The sequence below is a fragment of the Mastigoproctus giganteus genome, chromosome 11 (assembly GCF_048544385.1).
Source record: "Mastigoproctus giganteus isolate SK-2022 chromosome 11, ASM4854438v1, whole genome shotgun sequence".
NCBI classification, from domain to species: Eukaryota; Metazoa; Arthropoda; class Arachnida; order Uropygi; family Thelyphonidae; genus Mastigoproctus; species Mastigoproctus giganteus.
This window is the reverse complement of record NC_143585.1, coordinates 100,817,882-100,842,674: the sequence shown is the minus strand read 5'-3', so window position 1 is coordinate 100,842,674 and position 24,793 is coordinate 100,817,882.

Sequence of the window (24,793 nt, the reverse complement as noted above, 5' to 3'; positions counted from 1 at the left end):
ATAATGATTGACAGCTCCATTCTCCCAAACAACAACGGAATTCGCCCCAGTGCGAATAAATTCTACTCTTCCAAATATCCATGAATGGGACATGGATTCCACGAGCGACTACTCAACAAATGACTTTGCATTGACTGCACTGTATGGACCTTGACTTATTGATTCTACATTTCCAGCATCAAATGGACCTGGACTTGGTTCTTAAATACTCAGTCCTCACCTACAGACGGAGTATATACCAAAAGCGACGAGCAGCCCTCTACACCTTATCCTATGGACGCTAAAATCTGATTTTACAGGACGGGACACAGCTCCAATGAGCGATCTCCAAATAGGCAGGCAAACTTGGCTCACATGGACATCACAGAAGAGGACTTAAATCCTGGAAGAGTATGAATCCTACTGGTCTATATCAAACGCCACATGGACAAATTGCAGTCTCTGCACACAGCGCCCTATTGGCAACCTGAGCCAGCTCCCTTGCCTGGCTTACCTTTTCCACCACTCCCTGGCGGGTAGGGGAGGTGACGGTGGAACCTCCCCTATCCTGGACATACTCCTACCCTAACATATTTCTCCCCTACCATAACATATTTCCTCTGGTATGTTGCCATCTGAGAACGAGAGAAGATAAAGTTTACTCAAGCCTTTGAGCCTTAAATCCCGCAGCCGCATTTACACGTATACTCCAGTATCCAAAACTTGAATTTATAAAATCGGTGTGTCTCCACCTGTTAAAATACATCGAAGAGCAACAAGATCAGCCTCTTTGTGGCTGATCTTGTTGCTCTTCGATGTGCCCTCTTCAACTTCCACAACCTTTCCGAAACAGGGTTTGCACGCTGCATGCAATACTCAAGCTGTTTTTGCACGAAGGCAATTAATACCGTGAAGCATCGGTGTACTGTATATATTCCATAGTCGGTTTGCTATTTCTGGATGACATACTCCGGTTTCATGGTACAAGTAAGACAATTTTAGATTACAAAATATAAGAACAATAAAGCTCAATCTTTCTTAGATAAATAATATTGTTAAATATAAGAGAACATCTCATATATGAGATGTTCTCTTATATTTAAGAAGTAAGACAACGTATACAGAAATTAAATGATGAAGAAACAAGATCGAATTTTAAGATCAAAGAACTACATTCTTTAATCTTACAATTCCATAATTTCTCAAAAAAAAAAAAAGCTCAATTCTTCCGGTTTCCATCCGATCGCTATTTTTTTTTTTTAAACTTCGCAGATCATCACAAATTTAGAACTAACAAAATCGAATGGACGTTTGCAGAAGATCATCAACAAAAAAAAAAAGTGTCTAACGTTTTCCGGTATTTTTCTTGTCTTGTCACGTCACTAGAGGAAATAATTATCCAAAATTAGTTCCCTCTTTTTAATTCGTGACTTCAGAATGGCAAAAATTAACACTTAAGTGTGTCCTAATTCCACTAGTACTGCTGACACATCATATTAGTTGAAGAAAGAGAACTGAAAAAGGTCAACTTGTTTATCAGGTATTTTTGTAAAGTGTACGAGTCGAGTGCATGCGCTTGTCTTCTCTGAGCGTTGAATCAAGGTTAAAAGTAAACAATAATTTTAAGTGATTTTTTATTGTTTTCAAATCCTGAAAGTTTTATGAGAGTTTAAGACCTTCCCGACTCCTGTGTACGAAAGATTACATCCATAAAAAAAAGACGTAGTTCACTCCCATCCATCACTAGGGTTTTCTTGTAAAGTTGAAAAACTTCTTCATCTGGATATCGGCTACTTAAAGTATATAAATGATGGTCCTGTATAGCTAATTTCTTCCACATTGCAACTGGGAAGTACTTAACAATAAAAAATCGTGTTTTAATGAAGCGAGGAAGAGGACAACACTAAAAAGCTATTTGATATTAGTACTGTACTCACAAAAATGATTGGTCTGCACACAAATAAACAAAATCATCAATTTTGCTATAGCTGCTAAATTCATAGTCTTTGAATATACAGTGTCCTCGCTGGTAGTAGTCCCTATAAGCACCGTCCTCTCCACACCGGTGAAGAAGGCCAGAGTTTCGAATCCCATCAATGACAAGAGGAATTTTTATTGGCTTTTTTCACAACGTTGGTGAATTAGTTGGTCCCAGGCGAGGGTTGAGTGGTTTTTCGGGAAATTCGGGATCTTCATCTAACAGGCAAATCGACCACAAAGCACACATGATTAGCAGACAATATATACGGCACAATATGATTTCCGATGGGCCTGAAATCCTACAGAAACTTAAATATACATAATAATTCAGAACTCTCCTACAAAACTGCGGTAGAAGGTCAGAAATAAATTTCGCACGAGTATGAATCAAAAACGCCTTCTTGAGTTATATATTCTTGAAATTTTGTAAGTCTTATAAGAAGCACTGAAAAAAATTACTTAATTACTGTATATTCGTTTATTAATTTATTTTTAAACAAAAAATTTGGAAGTGTTCAAAGTGTCCCCCTTCATCAAGATACCTACCTTACATTGACAAACAAGCGATTCTCATGGACAGCGCAAGTTACATGAGATTGAATATACAAAAGTAGTACTATAGTTCTTTACTTCCCACTTTTTACCAACTCCTTTTTGAACGAAACAAAATTCCAATTCGTTGACGCCCCGCTTGAAATTCAATAGTTGCCCTGTTAATTTACTATAGTATGTCATGACCTCCATGATAACTTTAAATAACCTCTAGAGAAGGTATCACTGGGGAGACATCCACTATTACACAACCAGGGTTCGGGGGGGGGGAGACACTACTCGCTCTTAGATACCAGCTGTTTTAAGAGGGATGCTGAATAGCACGTAGCCTCCTTAAGCAGTGGACTGATATTAGTGAATGTGCATTATTTTTCAATATAGTCTCCTCTGAGAGATATACACTGTTTCTGCGATGCCATTGTAGAAAGGTATAAGCATTAGCAGTGGCAAATAATACAAGAAAGCAAGTTTATACAGCATCAGCCAAAACAAACAAAAAAAGACACTCCCCATTTCACCTATTCATTCCCTCCAATAGTTTGTCTAGTTCTTCCTTGAATTTATTTAAGCCATCAACTTCCACGACAGATGGATGTTTGTTCTAGCAATCAAGCCCTCATGGGTAGACACAGAGAGGTAAATACCAGAGTTCGAATCCCGTCGATGACGTGAGGAATTTTTATGGGCCTTTTTCACTTTTTTTTTTTGGCTGAGTTGTTGGTATCAGGTGAGAGTAGCATGGTTTTTTCTTCCGCGGGTTTTTCGTCCAGCAAACAGAAAATCAACCACAGAACACATGCAATTTACAGTCAGTATATACGGGGCAATACGGCCTTAGTCATTGATGCTCCTAAAACCCTAATACACCAACAACCGCCTGCTACCAACCACCTGCTAGCTTAAGGCAAACTTCCGCACACGTATTCTGCAACTGTCCTTCTTCAGTTTGAATTTGTCTCCTCCTGTATGTAGGCTGAGCAAGAGGAAGACTCTCGTCGGCACTGAGTTTGCTCAATCCATTCAAAGTCTTAAACACCTCAATCAGATCATCTCGCATATGTTATCTCAAGGCCTGAAAAATATCCTTTCTGCACTGTTAGGTATAGTTTCATCTGTTTTGAAATTTTGTCCACTCAAGTTAAATTTAAGTTTGGGTAACAGATATAAGTCTGATGGGACCACATATAGTAAATAGTGTGAGTGTGACAGCAATTCGTACTGATCCCGATGCATTTCAATCATTGCGATTGTTGGTGTTAGCGGGAGCCTTGATGAACTTTTGTCAGCATTCCTCTTTTAGGCTTGATGGACATTTTCTAATTTACGTACTAGGTCAGCGTAATATACTCCTCTTACAGAATAACCTGTTAAACATAGTCCATCATTATTATTCTTTTGGAATCCCAAAAGATTAGAGCCATCACCTTTCCAACAGATGAAACTTTTTTTTCTTTTTTTTTTTTCATTTTTTGGGGGAGGTGAACTCGGATGTTTCCATTTTCGGACTGCTGCGTTCGCGCAAGTAAAAATCTAGTCACTTAGCTCCTGAGCCAAATGAAGAAGCAAAAACAAACTGCTTGTTATTAAGCAACCATCCTCTAATTTCAAGAAAGGTTGATTCAGACATTCGTATCCATGCTCATTAGAACTTTAGCTTTATCATTGATCCGAACATGCTCCTGAAGTTTGACAGAATCGTTTTAAACTGTCCTGTGTACAATAGAGTTGAGTACCATTCACACTGCAATACACAGGGTGAAGCAAAAATAAAACTGATCACTTGTGAGTAAAACATGAAAAATCCGTTTCTTATCCGCTCTATTAAGAATTTTTCCAAGTTCTAATTTTATCAGAACACATCCTGAAAAATTAAGAAATTCTACTTTACAGTTTCCGATTATCAAACAACTCTTTTAAACCTGTCCATTTGCTTCAAGAAATTATTGAAGTGTTTATTAATGTCCTAACTCATACATCCACCGAAGGCATTTTGCCGACCATGACCGCAACCCAATCAGCTCACTGCACAGGCCACTTGAAACAGGTTAATATATTTATCTATCTGCTCATACAAAACAGTGAGCTACAGAATCAACAAGGAATTACAGACTAATTTCCATCCTGAAGAGCATCTCTAACATACAATACTTGACTCAATGATTCACAAATACGTGGCATGCTACTTCAGTCCTTCACAGACGTTCATGGGTTTTTCAGACAAATCAGTGTCTGTCAAACTTAACTCATTTTTTGTAGTTTGTTAACGGCATACACTAATAAAGGGCTCCGATTTGATGCTGTCTACACGAATATGTTCTTAAAATCCCTTTAACAAATTTAAAATAAGGAATAAAGAATCTATTCTTTAAATTGGTAAACAGCTACCTTTTTGAAAAAGTAGTTGTTGATCAATTTAAGGAATGGATTAATCAATAAAAATTACCCGATTTTTAATACTACTATTTTTAATCCTATTTCCATTCTTTGACATTCATAATATTTTCTCGGTTGTAAATTCTGTGAAGGTAATATAATAATCAGAATGTAGCTTATGTTTCTGAGAGTATAAAATACTCGTATAAGAAGTCCATAGAAATATCACCTGCACCAACAAACTTCGATATAAATTTTAGATTAGGGAATTGCGAATTTTTACCAGAAGCTATATGAAGAAGCTGAACAACGAAAAGGCCTGAAAGGATAACAGCAAAACAGATCTTTTCTACTCCGGTAGATTTACGAAAGGAAATTGCTAATGAAACTCCAGGTAAGTTTCGAGATAATACCGAAATAAAGATCAAGCAAAAATAATTTACGATTATCCGTAAATCCACAGTATTATAATATACTATCTGCCAGCAGATCCATAAACGAATTACATATCATTTTCCAGTGAGAGGGTTCAGAGAACCTAGTTAACATAGGTTCTCTGAACTACCGGTAGCACAGTGGATATAATCACCTTCCACCCAGCACTAGGTGGAATTGAGTTGAATCCCGTCAATAGTGCAAAGAATTTTTATTGGCTTTTCACGCAACGTGGCTGACTTAATTGGTCCTAGGTGAGGGCTGCGTGTGTTCCCCCCCCCCCTTGAAAACTCTGGTTTTCCGTCCAGAAAACAGAAAAATCGACCAGAGAACAAACGCAATTTACAGACAATATACTGACGCGCCATAGTTTTATTTGCTTTGGCGCTTAACAAAATTGTGAGGAAATATATTGTGTTAGCGCATTTGAGGGATAATCCCTCCATTTTCCGAGAGAGAGAGAGATGAACCATGCAACCCTTACACTACGCTGACTATGGACTCAAATGCAGGCTTTTCCAATAGTGACCGTAACCACTGTGCTAGCAGCGAGGGCTCAACTTTCTTATATGATCGAGTTGTTATAAATGCATTGCACCACATGAATATCTTCCTCTAAAAATAGATTCTCTGTCTGTCTGCAGTGTCTGATTCAGCTCACAGCCAAATTTCAGACGTTGTTTGATCTGCAGAGAATCCTTTCCTGATGTTGATGGAATGGTAACAATGGTGTCATGTTCTGAGGCATTATTGTCATTAACGGTGGTTCTCCACTTGTCATCGATGGAAACTTCTTAACTGCTCCGAGATAGAGATGAGATCAGCTGAGCTTTATGTGCTATATTTCAGAGGTGCCATCAAATATTTTGAATATGAATGACAACAGTGTTTAGCGGGAATACTTGAAACCGAAGAGATTCAAAGAATGGAAGGAGAGCTCAATCACAATCCATCTGGTTAATAAACAGAATCGTTCAAAGCTGGTGAAGTTCAAGGTGGAATTGGATAGACACTTCTTGGTGATTCGGATGCGGAAAGTATCAGTAATAGAGACTTCCCCCCTCACTTTTGCAGATGCAGAAAAAGTTCGCTTCCTTGTATTATTTGACCGTTATTATATTGATACTAAAGTTGATCAACAGCGTAATTCTCATCTCTCGGAGCGAAATAAATACGATAAGACTTTTCTAATAATCAAGAAAGTCATTAATTATTTCTAAATACAGGGGATGTCGCAGTTACACACACTCACAATGGAATTTCTTGTACAGATTTCTTAAAAAAGACCATTTCAATAACCTTTATAGTAGAAATTTCGATTACTTTTGAAAAAGGAAGGATTACAACTTATTCAGCCAAAATTCTAATATTTCTTAAGACATTTACTTTTATTCTTCCCACAATTCCACTTACAGTTTTTCCAAAATCTTTATGGATCACTGTCTTAGTTAAACTTCCGCCCACTCCTTTACAAGATCTTGCCCTTCTCCACCTCAGCGAGATAAAAGCATTCCATAACAGTACTGTGTACTTTCACTATTTCTTCCTTTTTTTTTTTTTGTAAGTTTTAGTTGCGTCAGAACGCACTTGTCATATCAACTTCTATTTTGGAAGATTTAAGACGCATAGGCATTGTTATTGACTAAAAATTCAATGCATAATAAATTGTTCTTGAAGACTAAAATGCCTTCAGTGGACCCTCTCGTAACTGTCACTCATCTATGACATATCCGCAGTACTTCATGTTCTTACCTAGCATTATCCCACACGAAAACTACTTGAGTTTCTTAAGTAAGATAATATTACAAAAATGAACTGTGTCCCGTTTGTACCACGTCATCGTACATTTAATGCAGAAATAAGATAAACTGGCTACTTAACTAACTGTAGGAAGTCATTCCGATGTCATTTACACGAAAAGACATCCTAAAATGTTTTTCTTTCTTAAGCAAGTGATTCCACAAGGACTTAGCTTTCAGGATGAAAAATTAATCAGCTAATAACCATTAAAAGAAACCAGAGTGTTAAGTTTACACCACTTTACAAGGGCAACCCACTCCCCATACACTTTGAGCAGTTTTCTGGTAAGTGTTTTCGTGGAAAGTTTGAATTTTATAGTTTAAGAGCCCTCTTCGAAAATTTTGTAATTCAAAACTATGGGAAGAACGTTTTGTAGGAACAAAACTAACAAAATTAATCAAATGAAGGTCATTTGCAATATGGGAATGATTGTGCAGGTCTAGTCTTGCTATGTTTCGTTAGAGAAAAGGCTAAATTTCTTCTGCTGATCCATTTCGTTAAATATTACAGCTTCCTTTAGCAAGTAAACCAAATTCACTTATTAAAGTGATATAAATCCGTGATAAAGCAAATGCTTGCCCTTCAACAGGCGAATACAATTTAACAAGTTCAAGTACTGTATGTACAAACATGTACCTAGCAAGGAACAAAATTGGTTCGCTGCATTCTTCTCATATTGTGGAGTTGCCCCGTTATTGCACTCCTCTAAATAAAAAGCATTGTTCCAATGAAGAAATATACTACAATTTATTTAAAGCGTATGCCATTGCCCAGACTGTGGTTTTAATTTTGGGATAATAAAAAAACTACCGGTGTCAAAAGAGGCCTCTGATGGGCACTAGACGAAAGCAAACAGTTTTCAGAAAGGAAAGACGAGAGAGAAACATATGAGACGAGAACAAAGGCCATGAAACAGAGGCCACACTATCAATCTTAGTTTGTCCCTAAAATCACAGGTCTGCAGAATTACCACAGTTCCAACCCTTTCCGGGATCTCGTCGGTGGGTAAGTAGGCACCATGAAGACCTGAACAACCCAGTGACGAGATACATCCACAGTGTGAGATACAAGGTGGCAAAGCATATTGAGAACTCAAGTAAGTTTAGCACATAAAACTCTACGAGAAGTAGAAAACATTGCTGTTATTGTTATAGGATTTCAGGTGCATCAGAGACTTAGACCATATCGCGCTATTGTATATGTAGAAGTGTATTCAAGGATGATTTGTATAGGCTCAAAAACCTGGAATAACTCAGAGGGGAGCTCTGCTCCCTCCGCCTGAGATCGGCTAACTACAACCTTGATTGAAGAGGATCTCAGACATTCCTCCAGTCACAGACAGGAATCGAACCCAAACTTCTCCAAATGAGTGACAAATAAGGACCTATAAAACGTTATTGGACAAGTTGGGCATAGCCTATATATGTAGGTAACAATGAGAAAATTAAGTTTGCAATTAGCGCATCTATCTCAAACTCTGGAGATCCTTCGATACGAGTTACCTTGGTATTGGCACTATTATAAATAATAATAAAAAAATATATATTGTACTGCTCTTTATTTAAAGTTTATGCAATTACCGAGCCCGCGATTTCCACTCTTATTTGTCGGTGTGCAAGCAAACACTATGAAGACCTGACAAGACAACGCAACAGTTTTAAATAATTCTTTATTAATCTATTATGTGAGTAATATTTTTTTTCTGACTAAAATAAGCACAATTTTGTCGAGTGCTTTTGTTTGTCTTTTATTTTTCTCTTATGCTTACCGCTTAGAATTTGCGCCAAGGCAGCAAAAGCCATAGGACGCCACCACATCGTGTCTAAGTTGCATACATATTTTCTGGATGAAAAACCCGAGTTGCCGGGTGAATAAACCAACAAAACATCTCTGGAGATAGACTAATTCGGCCATAATGTGAAAACTTCAAAAAGAAAATGTTTCTCCCCCACCCACGAGTGGTATATTTCTCAACAACGGCAGCGACTGAAGCTGCCTACAGCAATGATCACTTTTACTCTTCGTTGTCTAGAAGGCTGCAGATGTTGAAGTGACAACATTGAAATGGTTTCACACAACTATACAACTGTGCTCGCCCTCTTGGGTAGCACAGGTAATATAATCACCGTCCTCCCCACACCGGGTGGAAAAGATCTGAATTCGAATCCCATCAATGACGGGAGGAAATTTCAGGAGCCTTTTTCACAACCAATTTTGCACTGTTAGTTGGTCTCAGAAGAGAGTAGCATGTTTTTTCTACTGGAAACTCGAGTTTTTCTTCAAGCGAACAGCAAATCAACCACAGAAGTTGCTGATGCGCCTAAAGCACAATAACAAAAACTATTCTCATTCCAGTAAGACACACACAGCATTAATAAATAAAGAAATAAATAGATTTAAAACTGTTGCGTAATTGCGTGAAGCCGCTGAAGTAAATCGATCCTAACTTCAAACTCAATGGCTAAAAAAAAATTTCTCATTACTTGCAGCTAACTATAAGCTTAGCTGCAATTAATTATTGCAGCTAATTGGCGGTAATTAATTATTAATCTCATAAAGCAGTGTCTTACTTCTTAGGCGTTCTCCTCTTGAGAGAGGACTGTTTAATTTAAAGTAGCCCAATAAATGCAAATTGATCGATAATCGGAAGTTGGCTACTTAGAGAGGAAGAAACAGGACCACGTAAAAAGAACGATTTTTACAAGCGCAGAATAGTAAACAGAAATCTTGTGGCCACTTTTCAGTATAAAATTATATTAAAAAATTTTACTCTTCATGGTAACAAGTATTGCTTACAATACTAACATAAGGAACGTTTGGAATGAGAGGGGTGCTGGAACAGGATGCAATTTGCCCTTCCCACACGCTTCAAGGAACAAAACTGAAATATGCGTGGCTGCATGTACAGCAGTAAAAATAAGAGATTCGACCTTGCTTATAAGGTCCAGACGTCAATGGAAAGGCTTACTTTTTTTTTTTAAATAGAGTCCAGTATGGGTTATTGATACCACTGTCCTGATACACAGATTAGCTTATCGAATACGATACATCACCAATAACGATGCTCTTAAGTAGTAACTTGATGCACGCAATGGTTTCCCAGTAGCCAATATCCCATACTATAACTTTTTCCACTATATAGCCGGCATTGCTTTTAATCCTTTGCTGGCGTTTTCTGTAGTTCCTATGTCAAGGGTGCCTCGGCACGTTTCTCGGAGGCTTTCAGCATGTTTCTGTTCACGCATCATGGCACCAATTTCTTTTTCAAATGCTCAACAGGATATTGGTATGGAAAAGATATCCGAACAGCAGTGGTTAAAGGCTCAGTTCTCTAATATATTTATCGTCTGCCATAGGAGATTATGCTGAAACGTTAATCTCCTATGAAGATTAACGTTTGAGCATAACGAATGGAAAGAATGCCTGTCTTTCTTTGCGAAGGTTTATAAAATCCCTGTCGGTCTAAATTTAAGGATTCCAAAGGTAACCTACAACGCTTTCATGCATAAAATATTAACCAGCTATTATAGATAGATTTCAAATACATATATATATATATATACACAGTTATGCCCAGTTAATTTATTAAAGTACAAATAAAATAAAATATAAGTACAAAATTCAGAAATATAAAAATATAAGTATAAAATAAGTACATTATTTTATTTGTACTTTAATAAATTAACTGGGCCTAACTGTGTATATATATATATATATATATATGTATTTGAAACTATGGACCCCAGTACTCCAGGCCCATTTGTCACTATAGATAGATTTACTTAATCAAAGAAAGGTTTCGCTCTCTCTAAGCTTATTTTGGGGGAATTAAAAAGGATTTTCATTTTTCCTCCACTGCGATGCTTACTCACAAATACAAATGGCAGTCATCGACAAGATCCATGCAAGCATGTGTTCTTTTGCCTTGAAATGGCTGCACTACTAACTTTCAAGTAGTCTTAGTCTTCTGGTAGTGAGGAAGATGCTGTATTGACGTTTTTGCCACTTTCTGATAAGCAGTTTCATTATCAGATGATATATCTTATGTCACAGCATCGATCAATTATTTCTGAACCGAGATGAGAAGAAAGGTGCCATATCTTTGTGTTAAGCCATTTATTAAATAAACTATTCTAGTTCAAAGGAGAGCTGCAGAAGGCCAAATTTTAATATAGCCTCCAAATATTCAACAGTTCGCAATATATTTTCTTTAATGTGACATTAGAATGTAAATTATCGCGACTCATATTTAAATTAATATAATTTGAACACCGTTTTTTTTCAGAATTTCTGTTTTTTTGTATATGTACACACACACACAACCTCTATATGATTATAATTTTTGACAGTATCAATCAAAACTGTGTAAGCACTGTACTATAAATATTCATTACTTTTCGGTTCAGTATTTTCGTTTATTTTATTTAATTCGCACCATCAATGAATTAAGGTTACCGAATACTGTTAATTTGAATTCTGTGACTGCCCTATTTCTGGTATCTTCTTATGATGATACAAGGCTCATCATCTTACCTCGTCATCTGCTACAGTAAACTAGGAGAGATAATATCACTGACGTGACGAATACAGTTACTGTTGTTATGGTTTTGCGCAGTATATAATAAGTCTGTAAATTGCGTTCTGTGGTCGATTTGCTGTTTGCTGGATGAAAAACCCGAGTGCCTAGAAGAAAATACCCCGCTACCCTCGCCTGAGACTGAATAACTGAGCCACGTTGTGGAAAAAGCCTATAAAAATTCCTCTGCTCATTGACAGGATTTGAACTGAGGTCTTTTCCAGCCGGTGTGGGGGAGGACCGTGATTTATACCAACTGTGCTACCCACGGGGGCATGTGACGAATATAAGAAAAACGTGAATGAACAGTACTACGTAATGCATATGACAATCTTAACTGTGTGGAGGGACCGATGATCGTTAGACATGCAAGGATTAAAAGCAATGAGACATATGAATCATAAAATTGGAGAAATATCTTAAGAAAATAGGATATCTTTCTACAAAGGTCATATACAGATATTAAGACGTACATAAGTAGTTTCGGGAAATTGAGTTTAACTTTCAGTAAAATAATCGATTAAGAAAATCAACCAAGTCAGGTTTTATATACGAGAGTTGACTGGAAAGTGAGATTACGGACTATTATAAAGTTATTTTCGTCGAATAACTTAAAAATATGACCTGAGAAGCACTGGTTGATCTCCATCTCTTTCGAATCGCTTCCCTGAAAGATTTTTGCTTTTTTTAAATGTAGAAACAAATGCAAATTCGATTCAACAACGGTGCCAAAATTGGATATTTCAGGATATTTCATCCAAACTTTTCCAACTGTTGCTGTGTTTAATGTGCTCAGAACGGTAATCTGAGCATATCAGACTACCGCTAAAGTGGCACACCCACGTTTCGCACCAGTAATGATGTTATGTAAAAAATCATTTTACAGAAGACTAAAGAAAGCCATCGAGTTCCGCTTTGATATATTTTTTTGATTAATGCCCTAAGGAACACCTTAAGGTAGTTTCTGAAGTACTAATTCTCCACATAACTCCATGCGATATGCCTATTTCGTGAGCCATCTCACGCAGTACCACTCATTCTACACGGCTTCAATTCGTGCTGTATTCACCTCGGTAGGGGATGTGCTTGGCATGCCACTGCGTTCAGCATTAATGATTCGTTGACGTCCCTCGCCATACCGTCAACCGCGCTTATTCACATCTTGACATGATTCTGGTGCTTCACCATGACCTCAACAACTACGGTTAATTATGTTGTTGAACACACATGATTTGCCAATAAAAAATCGAACTTCACGAAATTCCAGGCGGGACTAAATTTCTGATCTTGTTACATTTTAAGCTGTTTAAACTGTGGATGGCACATACTTCAATGAGTCATAAAATCAGAGATTTTTATCAGAATGATAAATATTAATTTAATAAAGGTTTATTAAATAAGTATTAATCTCGTTCAGGAAATGCAATAATTGTAATATTACTTCCGATCAGCCAGCGTATAAAGGGTGTTCTATAACTTGAAATCTTTCGGGGAGGCAATTTTTAAGGCGAAAGTTCTTGAGCTAGTTTTTACTTTTTAGCTTAGTTTTACAGATAATATCGTTTAGATTTACCCGTGACGTCATTTATGGCCTCTGAGGAACGCTTTAAGTACAATGTTCCCTCTAAGGAACTAATAAAGTTTTAATGAAAATCTTTATTAGTCAAGAACAGATGTCATCTGAACAAAATACAAACACTGTTTCGACTAATGAGAGTGCTTTCTGGAGAGCATTTTAGGTTTACTTGAGACACAGGTTACTGTACGACTTTTCAAAATAGAAATACGTATTTGATATTCCTTATCTTGGAGTGCAGTGTTTAAGACATAAAATGATCTCTAAAAAAATATTATGGTTATGTTTAGTACTGTCGGGAACACCGAAATTTATTGCCCTCGTGTGTAGCACAGTTGGTAGAATCGCCGTCCTCCCCACACCTGTGGAAAACACCTGGGAACGGGTCTTTTCCACCCGGGCCATAAAAAATAAAAATTCCTCCCTTTTTTTACAAGGTGGCTGAGTTAGTCTGTTTCAGGCTAAGTGTAGCATGGTTTTTTCTCCCAGAAAAACAAAAAATAAACCACAGAACACATGCAATTTACAGACAATATATACGGAGCAATATGGCCTTCGTCGTTAATGCTCCTAAAACTACAACAACCGATATCCATTCTATAGGCGAGTTGCGCAGCTGCTGAAGGATAGTGATTTCCGAATCGAAAACATTGATCTTAATATATTTCTTTTAGCGGCACGGTGCACAGGAATATTAAGAACTAGAAATTAGTGAAATAATGAACACTTAAACTTGCGTGGAGTGTAATCTGCCTTTAATTTCTCAAAGAATTGCTAATTATTCTCAGACATTTAGGGTACTTCTTGTATCACTTTTTCAGTTGACTGAAGAAGTGATACAGGAAGTACTACGAAACATATGAGAATAATCAGCAATTCTTTAAGAAGGCATCCATGACTATCCTAGTTTACTAATGACTAGAGACATTCCTTATCATGCACAGCATTCTCTGTACATACGAGTAATATCTCGTAATAAAGATGGAAGAAGCAGACTTTCTGCCGCGAATTTTTCACAATGGTATAGATTATCATAATTTCATAAATTAATAAATGTGCTGAGGAGAAACTAAGGTCAATTAATTGAACTAATTTGCATAATTCCCTTATGTTGACGTTGGAAAACCTCACCCTGTTAAAACAAGCACTTTCCATCACGAGTTCAGCATTAACATTTGGGCAAATATTTTAGGAGACAAAGTACTGTGCCCAGACTTTCTATAATGTGCATTTGCACACCTTTCTCAGTGAAACACTTTGATTTCCTTAGATATGCCTCTGAATATGCGAACACTCATGCGGATAAAACATGAAGCACCCACTCATTATGGCTGGTTGTTGTAAGGTTTTAGAATAAGCGATTTAGATTATATTGCGCGGTATATTATGACTGCAAATTGCGTGTGTTCTGTGGTCGATTTGCTGTTTTCTTCTTTTTTTTCTGGAATAAAAACAAGAGTTTCCGGGAGGTGAAACCATGCTACCCTCCCCTGAGACCGACTTTCAGAGACCGCTCTGAAAAAGGCCCATAAAAATTCCTCGCTTCATTGACGGGATTCGAAATCAGGTCTTTTCCACACGGTATGGAGAGAACGGTGATTATACCGACTGTACTAGCCATGTGGGCCTCATTATGGCCGAGAGTAGGGTTGGCTGAAGGTCCAATTACTTGGCCATCTCAATTCCCAGATATGAATCCTCTCATCGTTTATTTATTGGGGGCTGCACGAAGGAGAACCTTCATCATGAAGAAATTGCAACAAAAGGCTAGGCTGTAGGTTGAATTCAAAATGCTCCCTCTCAAATTCGTAACAATCGCAACTTGTAATTAGTAACAATTCTCAATTCGTAACAACCATAAACTGTTGCTACTCTGCAACTATTAGGTGCCATTGCTGATATATGTGACATTTCAAAAATAAAATAATTTTTTCTATTTATACGCCGGGTCGGTCACAGAGGCAGACCAGTATACAAGATAGAATTGTACAAGGAGTTTACAATTAAGAAAGGTCGACGCTTATAAGACCGTGACTTCATGTTCGAGGTGTTCGTTCGAACATTTGCTATCGATGGCAAAAATGCCATATGCTCAGTCCCTAGCAATGGGAGGCTCGAAGAGTAAGAGAGCCAGACGGCTTTTAAGGAGCTTTTAAGGAGCACGGGGAAAGCGACTTTGAGAAGTTTCGTTATTGATTGCTATGCACGTTTTCAGATAATGCAGAATTATCTTTGTATCAACTTTTAATAAAGCATTCCATCGTCTCCGATGAAATACATGGGCTGTGCTAGGATAATTAAAAGCAGGAACAGTTGCATGCATACTTGCATGTACAGCAATGTTAGGGGTATAGTAAATAAATTTGATGAATTCGAAGTGCTGGTCAAGACAAATATCAAATGCAGATTTTGTGGGGATATCAGAGACGTGGTGTCACTCAGACATAAGAGATGCAGAATTTGAGTATGGGAGTACAATGTATACAGAAAGGACAAAAGAGGGAGGATCATGCTATTAGTTAAAAAGCATATAAAATCTAAGGCAGTGCATCCGGTTGAGACTGGTGGAAAGTGCAAGTTTGAGTCAGTTTGGTGTGACATAAGCACTGAGAAAGCAAAAATGAGAGGGGTGTGTTACAAGCCGAATGACTGTGATGAGTACAACTGTACAGAGAAATAGTAAGCCAGTAAATCAGAATATCAAATAATGGGGGATTTTAAATTTCCAGAAATTGACTGGAACTTTTGGGTTGATCACTCGCGCACTAGCAAGATTTTGTGGATTTATTGGGCGACTGTTTTCTACAGCAGCATATTAGAGAGGCATCAAGAGAGAGCAGTATTCTTTATCTCATTATCAGCAGTAATTCTTCATGCATTAAGAATCTGCAGATAAAGAACTGCTAGGTGCAGGCGATCAGTGATTTGATGTGAGATTTACTTAAAGAAGTAACTACTATCATGGGTGAGGGGGAAGGATTTTTGTTTTCGTAAGGGAGACTACATTGGTCTCAGAAAATTTTTAAATTCTATTCAGTGGTAATGTTGTTACCAACAACAAATTCTAATTGGGAATCATTCAGAGAAATAATTATAGAAGCTACTAGGATTTTCATACGAACTAAGCAATACATTTCAAGGCTTAGACCTAAATTGATGTCAAGTGAACACACATGCTAGAGAAGGAAAAACGCAAGGTATGCATATAAATTATCAGGTGATACAGAATCCTATGGTAGACAAACTAACCTGTAATCAAGTCACAAAGGAGGTTAGGTAAGCGAAGGCAGATTACAATAAATCTTTGACAAAGGATGCAAAGAAAAATAACAGAATTCTTTACTTATGTAACCACTTGAAGAAAGGGGTTGAATTAAATTGGTTCACATGATATCGATGGTTCGACTGTTGGCGATCAATCTAAGGTTGCTGACAAACTTAACTAGTAATTTGCGTCTACATTCACACATGAGGAATTCTTTGGGGGGGACGGACAGGGAGCCAAACGATTTTGTGATAACTGAGAGGAAAGTGGAAGAGAAATTGTGGAAGTTAAACATAAAAAAGGCACCTGAGGTGGATTTCATCTATACAATCATATTAAGAGAAGCAGCAAAAGAAATATAATTGTATTAATTTTTTAAAATTTTAGGAGAATACTGGCAAAATAACAACTATCCCAACAGATAGCAGACTGAACAATACACACAAATTATATGCATAAGATGAGAGAGGGGAATGGGGAGAGTTTGAGGGTAAGAAATAAGTCGGGGCTAAAAAACGCGAAGTGAGAGAAGAAGTACAATAGCAATAACACCCCAATCATCCTGGAATATAAAAGTTAGCATACAGACAAAGAAAAGAGCAAAGCACATGGCAAAAGTACTCGGACGTATCGGTAGTATAACTGCCCAACCATGATGTGGGATCCTGGTATTTCAGTAAGACACAGCAATCAAAACAAACTTATGAGAATATAGAAAAAAAACATTTAAGCAGTAAGAGAATGTATACAGAATAAGCAGTATACAGTGAAATGATATATATATATATATATATATATATATATATATATATATATATATCATTTCACTGTATACTTAAGGCTTTAAGAAAATCTTCAGAACTGTAGAAGTATCTTTGTATGACATACCTTTACGAAGACAACAGAAAAGTCCACCAATCAGCTATAGGAAAAATATTTTAGTCACTTTGCAATTTACTACGGCATTAATTACATTTCGGGATATTTTTATTTTACTTCACCAGGACAGATAAAACAGTCGAAATTACTTATTTGCAACAAACCGATTGCGCCGAAAATACTTTTATTTTCCTCTTTTTGATGGCGCCTCCATAGCCAGGTGGGAAGGAGCAGCAGTGCATATCACACGCTTCTTGATTATACCGGGGTTCGAGCCCGTCACCACCAAATGCGGAGGATGCGGAAAGGTCAGGGAATGACCACCGCATATTCCGGAGCAATATGGCCTTAGTTGCTAATGCTCCTAAAAACCAAACAACAACAACTCTTTTTGACTACCATTTTATGTTGCTATTCCTCTTCCAAAATTATGAACTCTTCATAAAAGAAGTTGCGACCTAATTGTATGACCTGATGGTTCTCCGCTCTCGTAGTTTACATGCGACTTCTAAAAAAAGAAAGAAAATGTATCTGTGGTCATTTCGTAATGTATATACGTCATCTAAATAGCATATATTGAGATAGAGAATACTGATTTCAGCCTGGGACTGTTACCAAACATAACTTCCTTTAGACTTTGCAATTATTAGCAGCGTTATGATGAAAGTTTTATCTGAAAATAACTCTGTCGAAATCTTAGTAACTATTAAGCCTCTAATTACTTCAATATGTGGGTCGTGAAGTTGAGGTTACCCTCGAGACAAGGTACAGGCAAGGATTAAATTTTCAGTCTTTAAAAAAGCAGCCAAACAAGCAGAGGTATTCTCCACCGTTTTATTGGTATTTTTATAAAAAAAGGCGTCTTAAGTGTGCAATTTAAAAACGCTAATAAGTGGATTGCAATCGCAAATGAAATTATGAAGAGTTTTCTCATCAAGGAAATAACCCTGAAAGAATAATAAAATGTTGTTGCAATATTGTGGTTAACGTTCTTTCGATGTCAAACTCCATGTACCTAAAGGGTTAACGACTTTCACAGAGAGAGCATTCGCAACGCGGAGTCTGGGCTATCATTAAATTCAATGCTCTTCACGAATCTAAGTGCTGGAAGGTCCATTAGGGTGGGTGAAAATTTTTGTTACAATTTCTGGCTCTTCAAGACAAGATATTAAGAATTTAAAAGTTTTACTATAATTAAATTAAAATAAGAAAAACGTCTTCGTTTAATAATAAATATATAATAAAAGGAGAAGATTTTGAAATAAACGCGAAACCATCTAAACTGAAATTTCTGTGCCTTGCAATCACTGCGTTGACATTTGAAGTCAACAAAGTTGATTGAAAAATATTAGACTGAAATACTACAGGTAATGAGACATCAACTATCCATCTACAAGTAAAATTCCATCGGCCCTTCAAATTTTGAAGGCCGATGGACGGTGCAATCGAGAGAAGAAAGAAATGGAACTCATGGAAATAATAATCTATAAAAACCTGATCCTTAACTGAAGTTTTTCCGAAAATTAAAAGCAAAATACTTTTTTTCTGGTGAAAAAAGTATTTGGCTTTTAACATACCCAGCATTAGTTAAGGTAAAGTTTAAAGTAGATACTAGTATAATTTACAGTATAAAGTTATCCATTTATCGTGAACCAATGGGTACAGAGGTAACTCTGGTGCAAAACACGCTGTCATTGAATTTGGAGATATTAACTAGGTGGCAGAAGAAAGTTTCATTGTGACAGCAATGATATTTGAAGAGCACTACATAATTCATTAGTGCGATGCGTAATATGAATTTTTCCCGAGATAGTCTGAGTTTATTTTAAAAACATTACCTTGCATACGAATCATCTTTTTAACCAAGATGACAGTAATAAACATCCAGACAATTCTGCAGAAAATAAGGGTAAAGCCAACTCTAAGAACTATATTTGAACACTGACGAACAGATTCATCGTACAGTTGCATCAAACACGTTAAAAAAGGCAAACATCACTCTGAACAAGCGAAGTGGACACTTGGAGCACATTCCGTAACATTTTTCATCAAATCCTGTATTCTTTGTTAACAATTTATTACAAATATAGTGGCATTTTACTTTTATTATTTCAGAAAGAACTGCATTTTATGGAAACTCCCTGTAATATCGCGGGCCGGACGATCTGTTATTTTACTGGTAACACTGAAAAAAAACCTGTAAAGACTTGGGCATGAAATGCAATGTCATTTCTTAAGTCCCTGAAGAGGAGATGGAACATTGAATTAATTAAATGTTATTTTCTAAATTTCCAGCCATAGTAATGTTATTTAATATTAATTCCACCCTCTTTATTCTCCAGTAATGGTACCCTAACACTTGCACTCATTGATCACTGAATTGTGACAACCTCATCCAACGAGAGCAGGTCAAGCTTTAGACCTAGTATTCCACAACTTCTCCAACTGTAATAACATACCCAGCTCTTTCTCATTCTCGTCAGATCACTCACCTATCCCTTCTCCATCCCAACGTTATCGGGAAAGAAAATTAGAAATTACTCTTCGGATACTCACTCTGATCTGATTTTTTTCTTCAAAATTCCTCAAACCTGAAATAGTTATCAACCACATATATATGTATGTATACCTGTCTCACAGTGGCACTAGGATTATTCGTCCATCTCCACCAATTGTCATGTAGAGAGAGAGAGAGAGGAAAAAAAAAAAAAAAAAAAAACTCTTAATCACATCGGCCTGAAGTGTAAATGTGTATTTAGCAGGCCTCTCTGCCATCAAGTGGCAGCCACCAACATGGGCAAATATCACTCGATGCTCGCCCTAGCATAAGGAGCCGGAACCTGGGTCTACTCCTATGTCAGTGCTAACATAGCACCAGAAAATCCCGCACCACCAGTGGCCGTGCAAAACCGGCAGGTGCCCGCAAAATCCAGCTCCCAGGTTGCCCACACCCGAGAGCCAGCCATTTTCCTTCTCTTTTTACTGCTCAGCAAGACCAGAAGTTGACATTACAAGGAAAGCAATCCGTCTCCGCTTATTAAAGACCAATCTTGCAAGGCATTAAAATACCTTCTATTTGCGAGGTATAATTTTTCATTTCCAGGATCTAACTCGACAATAGTATTTCTTAAATTTTGTCTGTACTGCTCATAATTAATGCAATAATACAGCACATGATCCCAGGCTTCAACACACGTACAGTAGCAAAACGGATCAGTTTTAATCCAAAATAACGCAGCTTATAATTAAAAGGTCCATGTCCAGTCATAAAATACGAGGTTTCCATTTCTGGAAACAACCAGCTGTTTTTTTTTTTTTTTTTTTTTTTAAATCACGGACAAAGTTAACATCTGGAAGAAACAAAACGGGTAACCTGACCAGTCTCACTACTGCACCATCTGGCCTGCCACTGATCCATCAAAGCAGTCATCAATTTCTTGGCCTTAGACTTAGTTATATCTAAACCCTCTTTAACTCCCTTTCTCAAATAGTAACAAAAAACTCTGTAAGCAGCATAGAGATCTAGAGGCATACAACCAGATATAACCTCAGCAGCATTAGTGGAAACAGTTCTACACATTTTAAACAAAGATAGTATCATTTTCCTTTGTATAGACAATAATTTCTGTCTGAATTTTACAGTGAGTAATCTTGAATACCAAACATTAGCTACATACACAATGATAGAAAGAAAAACTGCCTTATAGTATAATACAAGAGTCTTCTTACTCAGGCCCCATTCCTTTCTACTAATCCTAATAACTGATGAGGAAAAGTTTAATTTTTTCACCTAAATACTCTAAATGTTGCATAAAAGTCAACTTACCGTCAATTAATATCCCTAGATGTTTTGTTGTTTTAACCATAGGGATTTGTTTCCCTTCAATTAATACCCTCGGAGGCCTTCCCACGTCTAATCTACCTTTACATAACATCATTACAGTTTTACTAATAGATATTTTTAACTTATGATCTGATGCCCAACATACCAGATTATCCATTACAGTAGCTGCCTTAATCTCTAAATCCCGTCTTGACATGCCATCAAAACCCAGCACCAAATCATCTGCAATTTTATGGCATTGCATATCTGTGTTTTGTAACCATAAATTCAATACCATGTTCAAGAAGGTTGACCCCAAAACAGATCCCTGGGGACAACCTCTTGAAATATTCTTTGAGTACACCAAATGCTGAGATCTTACCAAAATCTTCAACCATCTCTCCACCATTGATTGCGATAATTTATCTTCACTATCTATTGAAGAGACAATCCAGACCCTACCTGAGCAGTTGAGACATATCGCCACGATCGGAGCATCTAAATAAGTAAGAATTACTGAGAGAACCCAGCGGTGGTTCCATCCGGATATGAAAATTGCCTTTAGAAGTAAGCAGAGGGCATATAGACAATGGGTAAAATCGATAAGCAGTACAGACCACGAAACCTTTAAAAGAGAGAGAGAGAGAGAGAGCTCGTTTCCTACGCTTCAAGAGAGGAGCACATCAACAGTATATATTATCCAAAATTACCAAATCCTGGAGAATTTTCCCAAATTGCAACAACCATCTCAACATGGATGAAAGGCTATTTGAAGAGTGGACTCGCATATCTTTCTATCATCAAGATGCGACCTCTGAAATTTCAACCCTACCTAGTGTAAACCAGAAAACTCTTTCTACCATGGATGATGTTATTATTATCTCTAATTTTCTAAGCAGCAGCTCTTTGGCGTGAAAAATGGCCTGCCCAACAAAGTTACTAAGGGCCCTGTCGGCATACCACTGTTTATAGTTAAGGTGTGCTCTGTGTACATTGTGGATCTCCTCCTAAACATCTTCCAGAAGATTCTAAAGACAGGCACCATACCGGAAATCTGGAAATCTTATTATGTCAAATCAGTCCCTAAAATTGGAAACCCCAAGGCTCCTAAGGACTTCCGTTCAATCTCCATAGGATGCACATTATTAAAGATATTTGAAAAACTCATACGCCCAGTGATTATTCACTGTTTTGCTCAGCGACAATCCTACCTCCACACAGTCCTACACCACACGTCCACGACCTCTAATCTCCTCGATGCTCTCTTCAGAGCACAAAAAGCCCTGAATGACAGAGCCCAACTGGACATAATCTTCTTTGACATCAAATCTTCTTTCGATACTGTCTCCATTCGTATTCTTATAGGCATCTTAACAGAATATTTCAAAGTATCTAACCAAATTTTCAGCATTCTGAAGTCCTTACTACAGCGGAGACACTTAATTATAGCTAATGGAACTCACCAAAAAACAACCTATACAACGAGGGGTATACCTCGAGGTGGGGTGATGTCGACAACCCTCTTTGCCATCCTACTTGAACAAGTCCTCACAAAAAATCCAAATTTTAGTTCCTTCGCTGATGATCTAAAATTCTTTATCATTTCAAAAGACCCCAAACATATACAATAAATTAATAATGAAACCTCCAAGCAAATTCAACAGTTAATTGACTTTTTACAGCGAGCTGGACTCCAACTAAACAATGCCAAGTCAGCCCACATGACAATCACGAAGAGGAAGGTCAAGAATGACATTCGAGTTACAGTTAATGGTGAGATAATCCCCAAAGTTTCGTCTCATACTGATCTGGGACTAACATAGGATGAAGACTTAAATTTCAAGGAACACTTCCTAAAGGCAAAGAAGACATGACATATGCTGCTTTCTGGGCTATCTGCCAGGAGCTCGCAGGCTTTCACAACACCAAACTGATCGAACAACGCATTAATAGATGTCTCACACCTATACCACTATATGCCTCAGAAATCTGGTCCTCAGCATCTACCTCTCGATGTAACAAATTTCTTTCAATGGAATATTGGATTCTGCGGTGGCTGAACCGTCTGGGAGGGTACACGTTCACCATCTCGAAATCCATTCTCCTAGTCAACCTAGGCATGACCTTCTGGAAGCTCACTATCCTAAAAAAAAAAAAAAAAAAAAAAAAAAAAATCTGTCAACACTCACCAAGCTGCTAACTCGCCAGATTGATGCCCCATCGATAGAAGATATCATCGCACTAACAACAGCAAAAAATAGAAGCCATCCCCCACTTAGAATGAAGCTATCTAACTTGGACTTCCTAAAAGAAATGTTTCCATGTAATACCATTGAACACTTCAACACCTTCTCCATTGATCCGGTAAAGTTTGAAGTCAATAAAATATACAGAACCCAAATTATAGAAACCAAATCTGGACTAAATCACCAGGATTGCTGTGAAAATTGAGCAGTTTTTTTTTTTTTTTTTATCAGAAATTTGTATGATATGAACAATTAAATGCAATAATATAATGAAAAATAAATAAATTTGTTATGTTAGTCAACCTGTTTATTTATCTCTTCAATTATTAAGATCTATTTTATTTCAAAGCGAATACAATTAAGTAAACGTATTTATCTATTGAATAATTATTACAATACAATAATTATAATTAAAGATCGGAAAATTTGTATAATGTATATATTTCAAAATATCTGTATTTCCTAGCCCAATAGCTGTACAGGGGGTGAACCTTGAGTTAATAAACTGATAATAATAATAATAATATGCCGCATAGCTTCATATATTAGAGAAATGGTAATCTCTATCTGGTCGTGCATGATCAAGTAGCAGTTATGAGTCGTAAAGATATCAGAGATTTTCAGTAGGACATGATTGTGGGAGCTCGTGCGTCTGTTACTTCCATATTAGAAACGTCACATCTCTTCGGTTGCTCATGCCCCACTGTGGTTGTGGTGTACAAAGAATGGTGTCGAACACGTCAAACCACCTCCAGTCAACGGAACTGTAAAGGACTACACAAGATGGATATCTGCGCAGTATCACAGTGGTATCGTCACCGTCCTCCCCACACCGGGTGGAAAAAGTCCGGGTTCGAATCCCGTCGATGACGCGAGGAATTTAATGGGTTTTTTTTTTCACTCCGTGCCTGAGTTAGCCGGTCTCAGGCGTAGACAGCAAGGTTTTTTCGTCCAGCAAAACAGGCAAATCGACCAGAGAACGTACGCAATTTACAAACATAATACATATACGGGTATATGTAAGAAATTACGGGTGACCTAATATAATAATTTGAATTTACAAAAGGTGGATGTTCGTGGTGAGCGAAGGGAGCATCGTATTGAACGGACTCAAGGCAGGTCAGTACGACAGTTAACATCACAATACAATACGGGAATTGTAAGAACAATATCCCAAATGACGATGCGCCGCACACTTAGACGTGTGTTAGTTGTCTGACGGCACCAGGGGTTTCCCCAATCTCCGCGTTGTGTACTCTGTTTGTGTAGCACAGAACTCTGTGAAGGCCAGAGATTTAAAAGGGGTGTG